Consider the following 13,562-nt stretch of genomic DNA (forward strand, 5'->3'; position numbering starts at 1 on the left):
GTCCAGTCCTCAAGATGCTTTCTAGGTATGTCAACTTGGGTAGATTCAGGTTAGAAGCTGTAGATGAGTGAGACTATGTGATGATTGTCTTTCTGTAATTGGGTGAGTTCACTGAGAATGAACTGTTCCAGGTTCAGCCACTTTTCTTCAAATTTCATTGTGTCATTTTTTTCCCCCCTTATTGCTGTGTAGAATTCTATCATGCAGATAGATATACCACATCTTAATTATCCATTCATCTAATGATGGGTTGATTCCAGCCCTTAGCTATTATGAATTAAGCAGCTGTAAGCATGGTTGAGCAAATCTTTCTGAACTGAGGTATGGAGCTTTTAGGGTACATGCCCAGTAAGGGAATAACTGGGTCTGTTGGTAACTCTATAGTTAGCTTTTTTTAGAAGCATCCATATTGCTTTCAAAAGTGGTTGTACCATCTTACATTACCACCAACAGTGGGTGAGGGTTCCTTTTTCTCCACATCCTCTCCAGAATTTCTTTTCATTTGATTTTTTGATGTTTGCTATCCTTATTGGGGTAAGGTAGAATCTCCTAGTTGTTTTAATTTGTATTTCTCTGATGATTAGGGATGATGAACATTTTCTTAAGTGTGTGTTTGCCACTTGTATTTCTTGCTCTGTGAACTGCCTGTCCAGTTTCCATTTTGTGAGTGGGTTGACTTTTTATTGTTTAGGTTTTTGAGTTCTTTGTATATTCTAGAGATTAGGCCTCTGTCAGTTAGATAGTCAACAAATATTTTCTCCCATTCTGTGGGTAATCTATTGGCTCTGCTTATTGTATGTTTGTCTGTGAAGAAACCCTTCAGCTTCTTAAGATCCCATTGGTTGAATGATTGCTTAAGATCCTGTGCTATTGGGATTTTGTTCAGGAAGTCTTTACCCATTCCTATATCATGGAATGTTCCTCCTAAATTTTCTACCAGAAGTAGCCAAGATTCTGGTGTTATATTAATGTCTTTGATCCATTTGGACTTAATTGTTGTGCATGGCGAGATGTGTGGATAAAGTTTCAATTTCCCACATATGGTTATACAGTTCATCCAGAACTATTTGTTGAAGATGCTGTCTTTTTTTCCCCCAGCCTATTTTGTTAGGGCCTTTGTCAAATATCAAGTAGCTATAGTTACTTGACCCAACATCCGGGTCTTTGATTCTATTTCACTGTTCTATAATCCTGTTTTAATGCCAGTACCATGCTGTTTTTATTATTATGGCTTTATTTATTTTTTAAAAAATTTTATTTACTTATTTGAGAGTGACAGACACAGAGACAAAGACAGAGGGAGAGAGAGAGAATGGGCGCACCAGGGCTTCCAGCCTCTGCAAACGAACTCCAGACGCGTGCGCCCCCTTGTGCATCTGGCTAACGTGGGACCTGGGGTACCAAGCCTCGAACCGGGGTCCTTTGGCTTCACAGGCAAGCACTTAACTGCTAAGCCATCTCTCCAGCCCTATTATGGCTTTAGATGAGGTATGATGATGCCTCTAGAGGCGTTTCTTTTGCTGAGGATATGCTTGGATATCCGAGGCCTTCTGCCATTCAATATGAATTTTGAGATCACTTTTTCTATCTCTGTGAAGAACAATGTTGGGATTTTGATTGGAATTGTGTTAAATCTGTATATTGCCTTTGGTAGGATTGTCATTTTCACAATGTTAATTCTGCCTATCCATGAGCATGGGAGCTCTTTCCATTTTCTCAAGTCTTCCTCAATTTCTTTCTTGACCATTTTTATGTTTTCATTGTAGAGATCTTTCACTTCCTTGGTTAATGTTATTCCAAGGTTGTTTTTTTTTTTGTTGTTGCTATTGAAAATGGGACAATGTCACTTATTTCCTTTCTCTGTATCTTTGTCATTTGCATATAGAAACGCTACTAATTTTTGTGCATTGATTTTGTGTCCTGCTACTTTGTTGAAGGAATTTATCACCTTCAAGAGTTTTGGGATGGAGGCTCTCAAGTCTCTTAAGTATAGAATCATGTCTGCAAATAGCACTAACTTAACTTCTTCCTTTCCAAATTATATCCCTTTTATTTCTTTCTCCTGTCTTATTGCTTGAGCTAGGGCTTCCAGTACTATATTGAAGAGCAGAGGTGAGAGTGGACACCCCTGTCTTGTTCCTGATCTCAATGGGAATTCCTCCAGTCTCTCTCCATTAAGTATTATTTGGGGTTTAGGAGCTTTGTATATAGCCTTTATTGTGTTAAGATATAAACCAACCATGCTGATTCTCTCTAATGTTTTGATCATGAAGTGATGTTGTATTTTGTCAAATTGCCTTTTCTGCATATGTCAAAATGATCATGTGGTTTTTGTGTTTAACCTTGTTTATGTGGTATATTACATTGACAGATTTCCATCTGTTGAACCACCTCTGTGCTCCTGGGATGAAGCCCACTTGATCAAGGTGGATAATGGATTTGTGTTGTTGGATTTAGTTAGCGAGGATTTTGTTCAGAATCTTTGTGTCGAAGTTCATCAGCAAAATAGGCCTATAGTTTTCTTTTCTTGTGGCATCTCTGCCTGGTTTTGGTATTAGGGTGATAGTAGCTTCATAGAAAGAGTTGGGGAGCTTTCCTTGTTCTCTAGTTGTGTGGCACAATTTGAGAAAGATTGTTTTCAGTTCTTCCATGAAGGTTTGATAGAATTCAGCTGAAAGCTGGGTGTGGGGGAACATGCCTTTAATCCCAGCACTCGGGAGGTAGGAGGATTGCCATGAGTTCAAGGCCACCCTGAGACTCTATAGTGAATTCCAGGTCAGCCTGGGCTAGAGTGAGACCCTTCCTCGGGGGAAAAAAAAAAAAAAAGAATTCAGCTGAGAAGCCATCTGGTCCTGGATTCTTCTTTTGGGGGAGTATTTTTTTTTTATTACCTTTTTAATCTTGGTGAGTGTGATTGGTTTGTTTAGGAAATTAATCTGCTCTGGTTTTATCTTTGGTAGATGGTATGTGTCTAGGAATTTATCCATTTCCTCCATATTTTCCAGTTTTGTGGAGTAGAGGTTTCTGGAGTAAGACCCAATGATTCATCAAATTTCACTATTTCTGTTGTGATCTCTCCTTTTTCATTTCTAATTTTGTTAATTTGAAGTGTCTCCTTTTTTTTTTTTTTTTTTTTTTGCTTGATCAAATTGGCCAGGGCTTTGTCAATCTTGTTTATTTTTTCAAAGAACCAACTCTTTGTTTCATCAATTTTCTTAATTGTATTCTTAGTTTCCAATTCATTAATTTCTGCTCTGATCTTAATTATTTCTTTCTGTCTGGAGCTTTTTTCTGTCTGGTTGGATTCTTCTTGCTTTCCCAATGCCTTTAGGTGGATGGTTAGGTTATTGATTTGGGATCTCTCTATCTCTGTTATGAAGGCATTTAGTGCTATGAGTTTTCCCTTGGGGACTTCCTTCATTGTGCCCCATAAATTTTGGTACAATGTATTTTCATTGTCATTCATTTCTATAAATTTAGCAATTTCATCCACTACCCATTTATTGTTTAAAAGTGTGCTGTTCAGTTTCCAGGAGCCAATTGGTTTCTTGGTGGGTCTTTTGTTGTTAATTTCTAGCAATATAGTATTGTGATCTGATATCATGCAGGGGATTATGTCAGTCTTCCTAAATATATGGAGGTAGGATTTGTGAACCAGTATATGATCTATTTTAGAGAAGGTTCCATGGGGCTGGAGAGATGGCTTAGCGGTTAAGCGCTTGCCTATGAAGCCTAAGGACCCTGGTTCGAGGCTCGGTTCCCCAGGTCCCACGTTAGCCAGATGCACAAGGGGGCGCACGCGTCTGGAGTTCGTTTGCAGAGGCTGGAAGCCCTGGCTCGCCCATTCTCTCTCTCTCTCTCTCTCTATCTGCCTCTTTGTCTCGCTGTCACTTTCAAATAAATGAAAATATACAAAAAAATTAAAAAAAAAAAAAAAGAGAGAAGGTTCCATGGATTGCTCAGAAGAATGTGTAGTCTGTGGATTTGGGGTGGAATGTTCTGTAGATGTCTGTTAGGTCTAAATATTCTATGGTTTTGTTGAGCTCTCTGACTTCTCTGTTGAGTTTCTGTTTGGATGATCTATCTATTACTGATAGTGGTGTATTGAAGTCCCCAACTATGATGGTGTTAGTGGTTATTTCTGTTTTATTGTTGAGTATGTTTTATCTTATGAATTGTGGTGCACCTGTGTTTGTTGCAAAAAGATTGATGATTGTGATATCCTCTTTCTGGATTGTTCCTTTGATCAGTAGGAAGTGGCCTTCTTTGTCTTTTTTTTAATTATTTTTGGTTTGAAGTCTATTTTATCCAATATTAGTATGGCTATGCCTGCTTGTTTCTTATTCCCATTTGCTTGGATTATCATTTTTCATCCTTTCACCCTGAGGAGGTGTCCGTCTTTAGTGGTGAGGTGGGTTTCTTGAAGACAATAGATTGAGAGGCCTAATTTTCTGATCCACCCTGTTAGCTTATGTCTCTTGATGGGTGAATTAAGGCCATTGATATTTGATATGACTGTGATCCCTGCCATTTTATGTTGGTTTATGTGGTTTGGTATTTTCATGGATTTGAAATTTTTTGTGCCTTCTCTGAGTTTGGTTATTGTGATATGCTTCTTGTAGGCACATGAGGTAGAGTATTTGATTTATTATGTGTGGAGAATTTCCTGAAATACTCTCTGTAGGTTTAGTTTTGTATTCATCTAGTTCAAAGCTGAGTTTTTTCATGGAAGGTTTTTCTTTCACAATCTATTATGAGGTATACTTTTATGGGGTAGAGTAGTTTGGTTTGGAAACCATAGGTTTTTAGAGTTTACAGGGTTCCATTCCAGGCCCTTTGCCTTTCAGGGTTTCCATTGAGAAGTCTGAAGTGATTCTGATATGGTTACCTTTAAATGTGATATGTTGTTTTTACGTACCTGCTTTTAGGACTTTCTCCTTGATGTCAATGTTTAGAGTCTTAATGACAATATGTCTTAGAGAGTTTCTCCTTTGGTCCAGTCTGTTTGGAGTTATGTTTGCTTCTTGTATCTTGATGGGCCTTTCTTTTGAGAGAGTGGGAAAGTTTTCTTTGATAATTTTGTTAAATAAGTTCTCCATGCTTTTGTTCTGAATTTCTTCCCCATCAGTTATTACCATGATCTGAATGTTAGGATGTTTAAGGGTATCCTACATTTCCCTTCTGTTCTGTTCACAGAAAATTTTGAACTTACTGAAACTTTTGCTCTCTCAAACTGTTTCTTCTGTTTTGTTTTCCAGATCTGAGTTTCTATCCTCCACATGGCTGACTCTATTCTTCAGAGCTTCTAAAGTATTTTGGGCTTGTTCAATTAGGTTTTCATTTTGCACTACTTTTCTACGTATGGTTCTGTCAAATTCCCTTTCACATCGTTTTCTGATTTTCATGATGCTTCTTGGAATTCATCCTTGTATTTCTTTATGTCTTCATTTAATACAGGCAGCTGGTTTTTTATCTCCTCTTTTTTTCACTCTTCTTCATATCCTTCAACTGTCTTTGGACCTCTTCCATTTTCTTATCTATTAGGTCTAGTCTAGTGATGGCAGCATCCATAAGATTATCAGTCCTTTGTTTCTTTTCTGCTCCTTCTGCCAGTAGCTTGGTCAGGGTTGCATTGCTCATAACTTCATTTTGGGGTTCTGATCCTAATGTCTCTTCTATGATTTGATTAGAGACATCCATTTTAGGACTGGGAGATCTTATTGGATTTTCTTGGATTTGATTTTTTTATGTTATTACTTTTGTGTTGTGGTCTGCCCATCACAGTTTGGGGGCAGGGAGAATGGGATTGTGGTCATGATGGGCGGGGGAAGTGGTGTCACTTCACGGGGACAGAGACGGGTGTGGAGGCAGGCAGAGCAGATCCAAAGTCACTGGGGGTAGGGTGGAGCAAAGCAGAGCAGTCTGACCTCGTGTGGGGGTGGGTAGTGGAGAGGGCCTGAAGTCCCATGGGGCTGGGGCCCAGTGGAGCGGTCCACAACTGCAGGGGGTGGGGCCAAACAGAGCAGGTCTGAAGTCACAGGTGGGTGAGGGCAGAGGAGAGAGGAGAAGTCCCAGGCAGGGCATGGGGGCAGACTGGAAAGGGTCTGAGGACGCGCAGGTGTGGGGGGATCCAGGAGATTGCCTGTACCCAGCAGCACAGGTGGAACTACTGGCCTGGGTCCCCTCGCCTCCAGTTAGTGTGGAGCAGCCTGAGGCTGGGACTCGGCTAGGATGGCTGGGGGGGGGGGGGAAAGGGGGGGATTGGGTACTGGTGGGTTACTTGAGAGCATCAGAATCAGGTGATTCCCCCTTTTCTTAACCCCTCCATACCCTCAGATTTGTGATCTATTAGAGATTGCTCTCCCCTAAAAGACACAGTGTCCCCTTAATGCCTTGTTTTCCTTCCTTGGGAGTTGCAGCATGGTTAGGCAGTCGCCACCTTGACCGGAAGTCTTAGGCTCCACTTACTCTAATGGTAGGAAGTCAAGTATCTCATTGTTGATAGCCTCCATTTCTCACTCAAACAGCATTCCTCTATCTCAGTAATAGCTCAGTCCAAGATTACTAATGGCCTGTCCTGTGTCATAATCAGGCATAGGGGAACTGAAATTTCTTGGTAGTTAACCAGGGCTCTGCACATCTTGGCTACACAGTACTGAAGGTGAAGCAGTGTGTGACAGTCGGTGGGAATGTGTACCCTCAGTGTTAATGCCTAGGCCCACTTCTGCTCCTGACTTGATGTGCAGCCTTCTGCATCAGCCATGTGATGTGTAGACACAAGTCTTCCTTCAAGTTTAGGCCAAAGACTGCATGCCCCATCCCTCCCTAGCATGGATTAACAGAAATTAGTGAAGTGGATCAGATTTAAGAAAACTAGCATATAGTTTTTGTGTATTAAAAATATTTAATTAATTAATTTATTTATTTGACAGAGAAAGAGGGAGAGGGAGAATGAGAGAATGGGCAGGGCCTCCAGCCACTGCAAATGAACTCCAGACACATGTGCCCCCTTGTCCATCTGGCTAACGTGGGTCCTGGAGAATAAAACCTGGGTCCTTTGGCTTCGCAGGCAAGTGCCTTAACCACTAAGACATCTCTCCAGCCCAGTCTTTGTATTTTATATTGAAATTCAGTGAAAGGAAATTACATGTAAATATGTGAAATACTTATTATATTCATCACAAAAAAATACTTAGTGAGGTCTGGGGAGAGGGCTCAGTGGTCAAAGGAACTTGCTTGCAAAGCCTGTTGGCTGGGTTCAATTTCCTAATACCCATATAAAGTCAAATACATAAAGTGACCCATCCATCTGGAGTTCTTTGGCAGAGGCCCTGGTGTACCCTTTCTCTTTCTGCCTCTCTGTTCATAAGTAAATAAAATATTTAAAATGCTGAGTGAGTGAGTAAATTATTTTCTAATATGAATCTGGAAAACTGAATTTTACATGCATTAAGATGTCAATGTCTCTTTATTTTTATGTATTCATTTTTTATTTCATATTGGTATCATGCTGTTTTTTAAATTTATATGCAGATATGTATCTAATAGGTATCCTCCAAAAGAAATATTCTAAGTGTTTGTTTTAGATGGTCTAGTTTTAGGACAGCAAATACAAAGATTTTATTTCAAGTGACCATATGGGAAATTCAACTTATTTTCAATACTTCAAAACCTTTTTTTCATGTTCAAAACCCCTCAATGGATCTACTCAATTCCATGGAATCTGGAAGGCAGGGCTGTTGTTCAAGAGGGTTATGTGATTCAGGGAACCACCAACAGTTCCATGCGTAGTGGAAACCTGTCTGGGCTCTGCATGAGTTACTCAATCCCTGACACTTCCCAGTCTTAATCTTTTAGCGCCAAGCAATTGTTAATGAATAATGCAATGATGAATAATGCAATGATGTGATAGGCTTAAGTTCTATGTCCTTACAAATATTGCCTTACTACATTTTGTAATCAGTCTGACAGAAACACTGGCCAGATCACAGTTGAGAACCTCTGCACCCAAGCTGATTGGTGTATGTTTAAGCTATGAAGACTCTTTTGGCAACCCATAATAAGTCATTTGTTTATCACAATAGGGTACCTAAATGGTCTTCTAGCCCACAAATGAACTCCACAAGTAAATATACTAACTCTTCAAGTAGAAATTAATTACCTACCTAGTGGGCCATAGATTCTCAGCTATGCTTTCAACACACCAAACAACAAGATTCCTGGTTACTATTGTTTGGGAGTGTGAATTTTAAGAAACACTGAATCTACAAGAAGGGTTTTAAATGATTATCACTCAGAATAGATGATCACAGTCATTGGCAGATTGTTGGGGTCATATACATGACTGTGTCCCTGGAAGAAATGCAGACTGCACTTCTCCAGCCTGGACAGGTTTCTGGTTCAACTGCTAAGATGAACAGCTCCTCAGGTGCTTGGATATAACCAACGAGCTAAAACTGATGACTGTCTATAAATGCCAACCAGTCAAGAATGGGTATTGTATCTCTCAATTACATAAAACTGGCCAATTAGAATTGAGCTTAGTCTACAGCCATATCACCCTGAGTGTGCCCAAATTGAGCATGTCTATATGCCTCATTTATATAAGTGGACCCAATTAAGAACTTTGCTAGGAACTTTATACAAGCCTGGCCCTCTGTTTGCTCCTTCAGAGAGTACTTCCCTTTTGTACCAAAGGCTGCGTGGACCTCCAACACAGGTTTCAAGCTTTTATTGTAGTTTTTTTTTGTTTGTTTGTTTCTTTTACAATAAAGCTTTGCCTTGTATTGATTCGTGATAAGTGTTTACTGACAGGATACACATCTGTTGAATTCAAAACACTCTTTCCCCTTTTCATTTTATTTCGTTTCTGCTCTTCCCATTTCCTCTCTCTTCCTTCTCCTCCTTTCCCTCCCCTTTCCTTCTTTCCTTCACTTATAAACGAGTTCTCCCAATGTAGCCCAGGTTGGCCTAAAAGTTGCTGTTACCAGCCTTCACTTCCTTTTTGCTGAGATTATAGGCATGAACCATCACAGCTGGCTTCAAGAGACACTTTCCTATAGCCCTTTCCGATTGATTTTTTATCCCAGGCAAAATATTCTATTGCTGTCCAATGGTAGTAAACTAAGCCTTCTAATGCACCTATACATGCTGGTGCTGCTCCTCAGTCAGGGACTCTTGTCCCATTCCTCTTTCACCCTGGTTCTGCTAGACACTCTCGTCCTGTTCTTCCTTCACACTGGTTCTCAGCCGGGCACTCTTGTCCTCTTCCTCTTGCTCATTGTTTTCAGTCACATCTTGTCCTGTTCCTCTTTCACACTGATTCCCAGTCAGGTACTCTACACCTGTTCAGGTTACACACTGGTTTTTAGTCAGGCACTCTGGTCCTGTTCCTCTTTCACACTGGTTCTCAGCCATGCCCTGTGGTCTTGTTTCTCTTTCACAGTGCTTCTAAGCTTGTACCACTTTCTCACTGGTTCTCAGTCAGTTGCTCTGGTGCTGTTCCTCCTTCACAGTGGTTCTCTGTCAGGTACTTACATGCTGTTCCTCTTTCACACCATTTCTAAGTCAGCCACTCTCATCCTGCACCTCTTTCACACTGGTTCTCAGTCAGGCACTCTCGTTGTGTTTCTCCTTCACACTGGTTCTCAGTCAGGGACTCTGGTCCTGTTCCTCTTTCACACTGGTTCTCAGTCAGGCACTCTCATCGTCACCCTCTTTCATATTGGTTCTCAGTCAGGTCCTCTCTTCCTGTTCTTTTTCACACTTGTTCCCATTCAGGCTGTCATCCTGTTCCTCTTTCACACTGGTTCTCAGTCAGTTAGCTCTCAGCGTGTACTTCTTTCATAGTAGTTTGTTATGTAGCAAATTTCACTGTAGATAAGTGATGACTGGGCACCCAGTTGCTCTGGTGTGTGACATGAAACTAAATTTCACTTTTCCAGACCTGAAGATCTAGTTTCCTTCTGTAAATTGATGGTCACTGCTAACATCTAAAGCCCTACAAATTCTAATGTTTCCGAACTATGTACTGATGGACTCTTGTGGCCTAATGTTTCCTCTATCCTAAAGGCAAGTGGTCTAGAAGGGGACTTTTTCCCAAGGAAGCTGAATACTAGAGACTCATAGCAAAGCAGTCTTACCAATCCTGTCACTACCCCATCCTGAATGTAATCATCTGTGAAACATTTTATTGCTTTTATCTTTAGGCCCAGATGTGCAGAGGATGATACAAAGGGAAACAGGGAAATTCAACATGAGGGATGCAATATGACTGTACACTTAAGGCAAGTCGGGAATAGGCTGAGTCTTTTATACACAAAACTCTCATTTAATACTACCAATAAATACAGACAGGAGATTGCATTATGCTTACTTGATATGTAGGATAAAAAGCTCAAACACTGAATATTCTGGACAAGGGGACAGTCGCATATTTAGGAGGTGAGAAGTTTGTTCTGTCCCCAAACCCTCACTGTACCCACTCTAGACTGCCAAGTTCTTGGTTCCAGCACAGTCTCCTCTTGGTCAGTTAGTTTTCATGGACTGCACATCTCTTGTGCTGTCTGTGCTCTGGGAGGATGCCCAATTCTGACTTCTGAGTTCTGGAGGCATGGCTCAAACTTAGTTTGGAGGGGTCTGAGGCAAGGCCAGGATGAGGGGCCTAGAACGGGGATAAGTGAGTCAGAAGTTGAATGTCTAGCCAGGCAAGTCTGTAAGAGGCATTGTTACAAAGACATTGGTGATCAATGACCAGGAGAAACTATGACCCAGTAGAGGACAGAGGACCTGGATTTGACTTAGGGCCTGTTCTTGCTCTAACTCAAAAATAGAGACTGAGGGGCTAGAGAGATGGCTTAGCAGTTAAGCGCTTGCCTATGAAGCCTGAGGACCCCGGTTCAAGGCTCGATTCCCCAGGACCCACGTTAGCCAGATGCACAAGTGGGCGCAAGCATCTGGAGTTCAGTTTGCAGTGGCTGGAGGCCCTGGTGGGCTCATTCTTTCTATCTGTCTCTTTCTATCTCTGTCTATCACACTCAAATAATTAAAAATAAACAAAAAAATAGAGAGGTGGCTTAAGACATTTGCCTGTAAAGCCAAAGGACCTTGGTTTGATTTCCCAGGACCCACATAAGCCAGATGCACAAAGTGGCACTTGCATCTGAGGTTTATTTACAGTGGCTGGAGGTCCTGGCTTGCCCATTCTCTCTCTCTCTCTCTCAGTCTGCCTCTTTCACCCTCTCACTGTCCCATAGTGATACATATACATACATACATACATACATATATATATATATATATATACATATATATATACACATACATACATACATACACACACACACATATGATATAGAGACTACATGAATCAGATACTTCAGCAAAGGGAGAAACCAAGCAAACAATTTGGACAGCTTTGTACCACCTGGAACCTTATGGTGCCCTCCATCCTCTCCTTTCTCAATTTTTCCATTTTACTTACCAACAATATTGGTGAGGATGGAGAAATCACCAGAAGGAATTATAATGAAAAGTTATAGATACCTATCCCATTCTTCCCCAGGCTTGGCTCTCTTCCCAGAAGCAAATGGTCTGTGCTCTTAATTCTGGTGTTTTCCTCCCTACTTTTACTTGACATACCTCACTTATTACTTTGTTACTGAAAATCCATACAAAGATAAGAGGAAACTCATTTTATCCTCTTCTTTTCTTCTTTGCAATTTCTGACAATCATTTTTGCCATATTATCTAGTACTTTTGAATAATAGTGCAAATATATATTTTATTTTTACCAGTTTAAAGTTTTGGGAATGAGGGTGAGGATTCTAGAATGCAGGGAGAAGTAAGGGCCAATAGTATACCACGACTTTTGAAATGATTGGTTCAAAGCATGTGCGTGCACGGGAATTCCAACTCCTATGTGGAAGTAACAGGCCAGAGGCCATTAGGCATCTTGCTGCATCATAGCTGGCCAGAGGCAGATCGCCAAACTTTAGCTAGGCTCAGGAAGTCCCACTAGGCCTTGCATCTGGGCCTTTCAAGGCCCAACATCTCCCCCTTTTGTTTATGTAAGAGCATTAGTCACCATGGTCCCTGTCTTAGGTTGTTCCCCTCTGGGGATCTTACCCGTCACTGGGTACCAGGCGTTTAGCTCGCTGAGAACCCACTCCATGGCCTGTCTTAGGTTGTCTCAGTCAGTCTGAGATCTTACCCATCATCAGTCACATGGAGGGCAGAGAAGGTGGCAGTGGGTCATATGAGGAACTTAATTCCTGAGTAGCCAGCCTATGGTAATTTATCTCAACCTGATAGAGTTTTATTGCCTCTAGCTGCTGGTGAATGAATTGTGTAATTTTGTTAGTTACACAAGGCCCAACAGCGAGGATAAGGGAAAGGAGAAGAAGAGGTCCAACTAGAGGGAGGAGGTAGGGTAAGAAGCCATGCAGGCCCGTCCACAGTGGTTGTCCTGGAAGTCCAGCCATCTCTTCTCCTGGTCCTCTTGAAGTCTTTTGATCTCATCTTGAATGATTCCTGATCTATTGGTGTAGAAACAGCATTTTTTTTCCTGTGAAAACAAGCATATGCCTCCCTTTTTGGCTGTTAATAGGTCCAGTCCCCTCCTGTTTTGTAGGACTATCTCAGCCAGGGCCAGGGAATCTAGCTGTTGTTGAAGAGCAAGGATGGTGATGGACATGGCTTTTATGTCCCTGATTAACTGGAGAGAGAGCTTCCTGTGGAGATGGACTGCCATACCCATCCCAGCTGTTCTGGTGGCCTGTGGTTATTCCCATCCCAACAAGTAAAGGTATCATTTGTACAGCTCTCTTGGGTCTCCCTCCAATATAATCAAATGAGGGCCTAGGGAGGGCCTTATTTCTAGTAATGATATCTACATCTGGGATTAAGGTGGCTGGGACACAAAGGCCCATACAATTGGTGGGTAGAAAGTATAGGCCATCCCACCTCCACAAACATAAACCATTCCAGAAGGTGGGTAGCATTGACCACTGGGCTCAGTTGTGTTAATTTTTAGGGAAAGGCGGGGCCCAAATGCAAGTTCCAGAAGGAGACATTGGGAAAAGCTGGACAGGGATGGAGAAGGTGGCTGAGCAAATTTTTAGGGTCATATGGGCAACTGTAGTTGTATCATTGGTGATTACTGCAAGCAGCCGGGGAGGTCCAGATCAGAGGCAAAGCCAGAAATCCTCCACAAGGGAGGGAGTTGTTTGGTTTAGTAGGGTGAAGACCATTTTAGGAATAGCCCTCAGGGATGGGAAACTCCCTGGAGAAGTGATTGTCAGTGTCCCCTTGTTGGGACAAATATTTTATGTCTCTCACTGGTACCCAAATGGGTCTTTTTTTATCTTGAGGGAAGACACATCCAAACCCTCTTCCTGCTGTGAGGAGCAGGTCTGGTCCTCTCCATGCCCTAGTCTTACCCAGATAGAACTGTAGGTAATGGATGAGGACCAATGTTTTTGAAAAGGGGATAACTGTTTATCTTCTTCAGAAAAATTTAAGATATTTAGGGTAAATAATGCCTTTTTTAGTTGGTTATGTGG

At 41.4% G+C, this 13,562-nt stretch overlaps 1 pseudogene; it reads right to left on the reverse strand.

Annotated features, from left to right (window-relative positions):
• Positions 1-9,207: 9,207 nt before the first annotated feature.
• Positions 9,208-13,562, reverse strand: part of LOC101616860 — a 74,757-nt pseudogene continuing 70,402 nt past the window's right edge.

This window comes from Jaculus jaculus, chromosome 9 (genome assembly GCF_020740685.1).
Source record: "Jaculus jaculus isolate mJacJac1 chromosome 9, mJacJac1.mat.Y.cur, whole genome shotgun sequence".
NCBI classification, from domain to species: Eukaryota; Metazoa; Chordata; class Mammalia; order Rodentia; family Dipodidae; genus Jaculus; species Jaculus jaculus.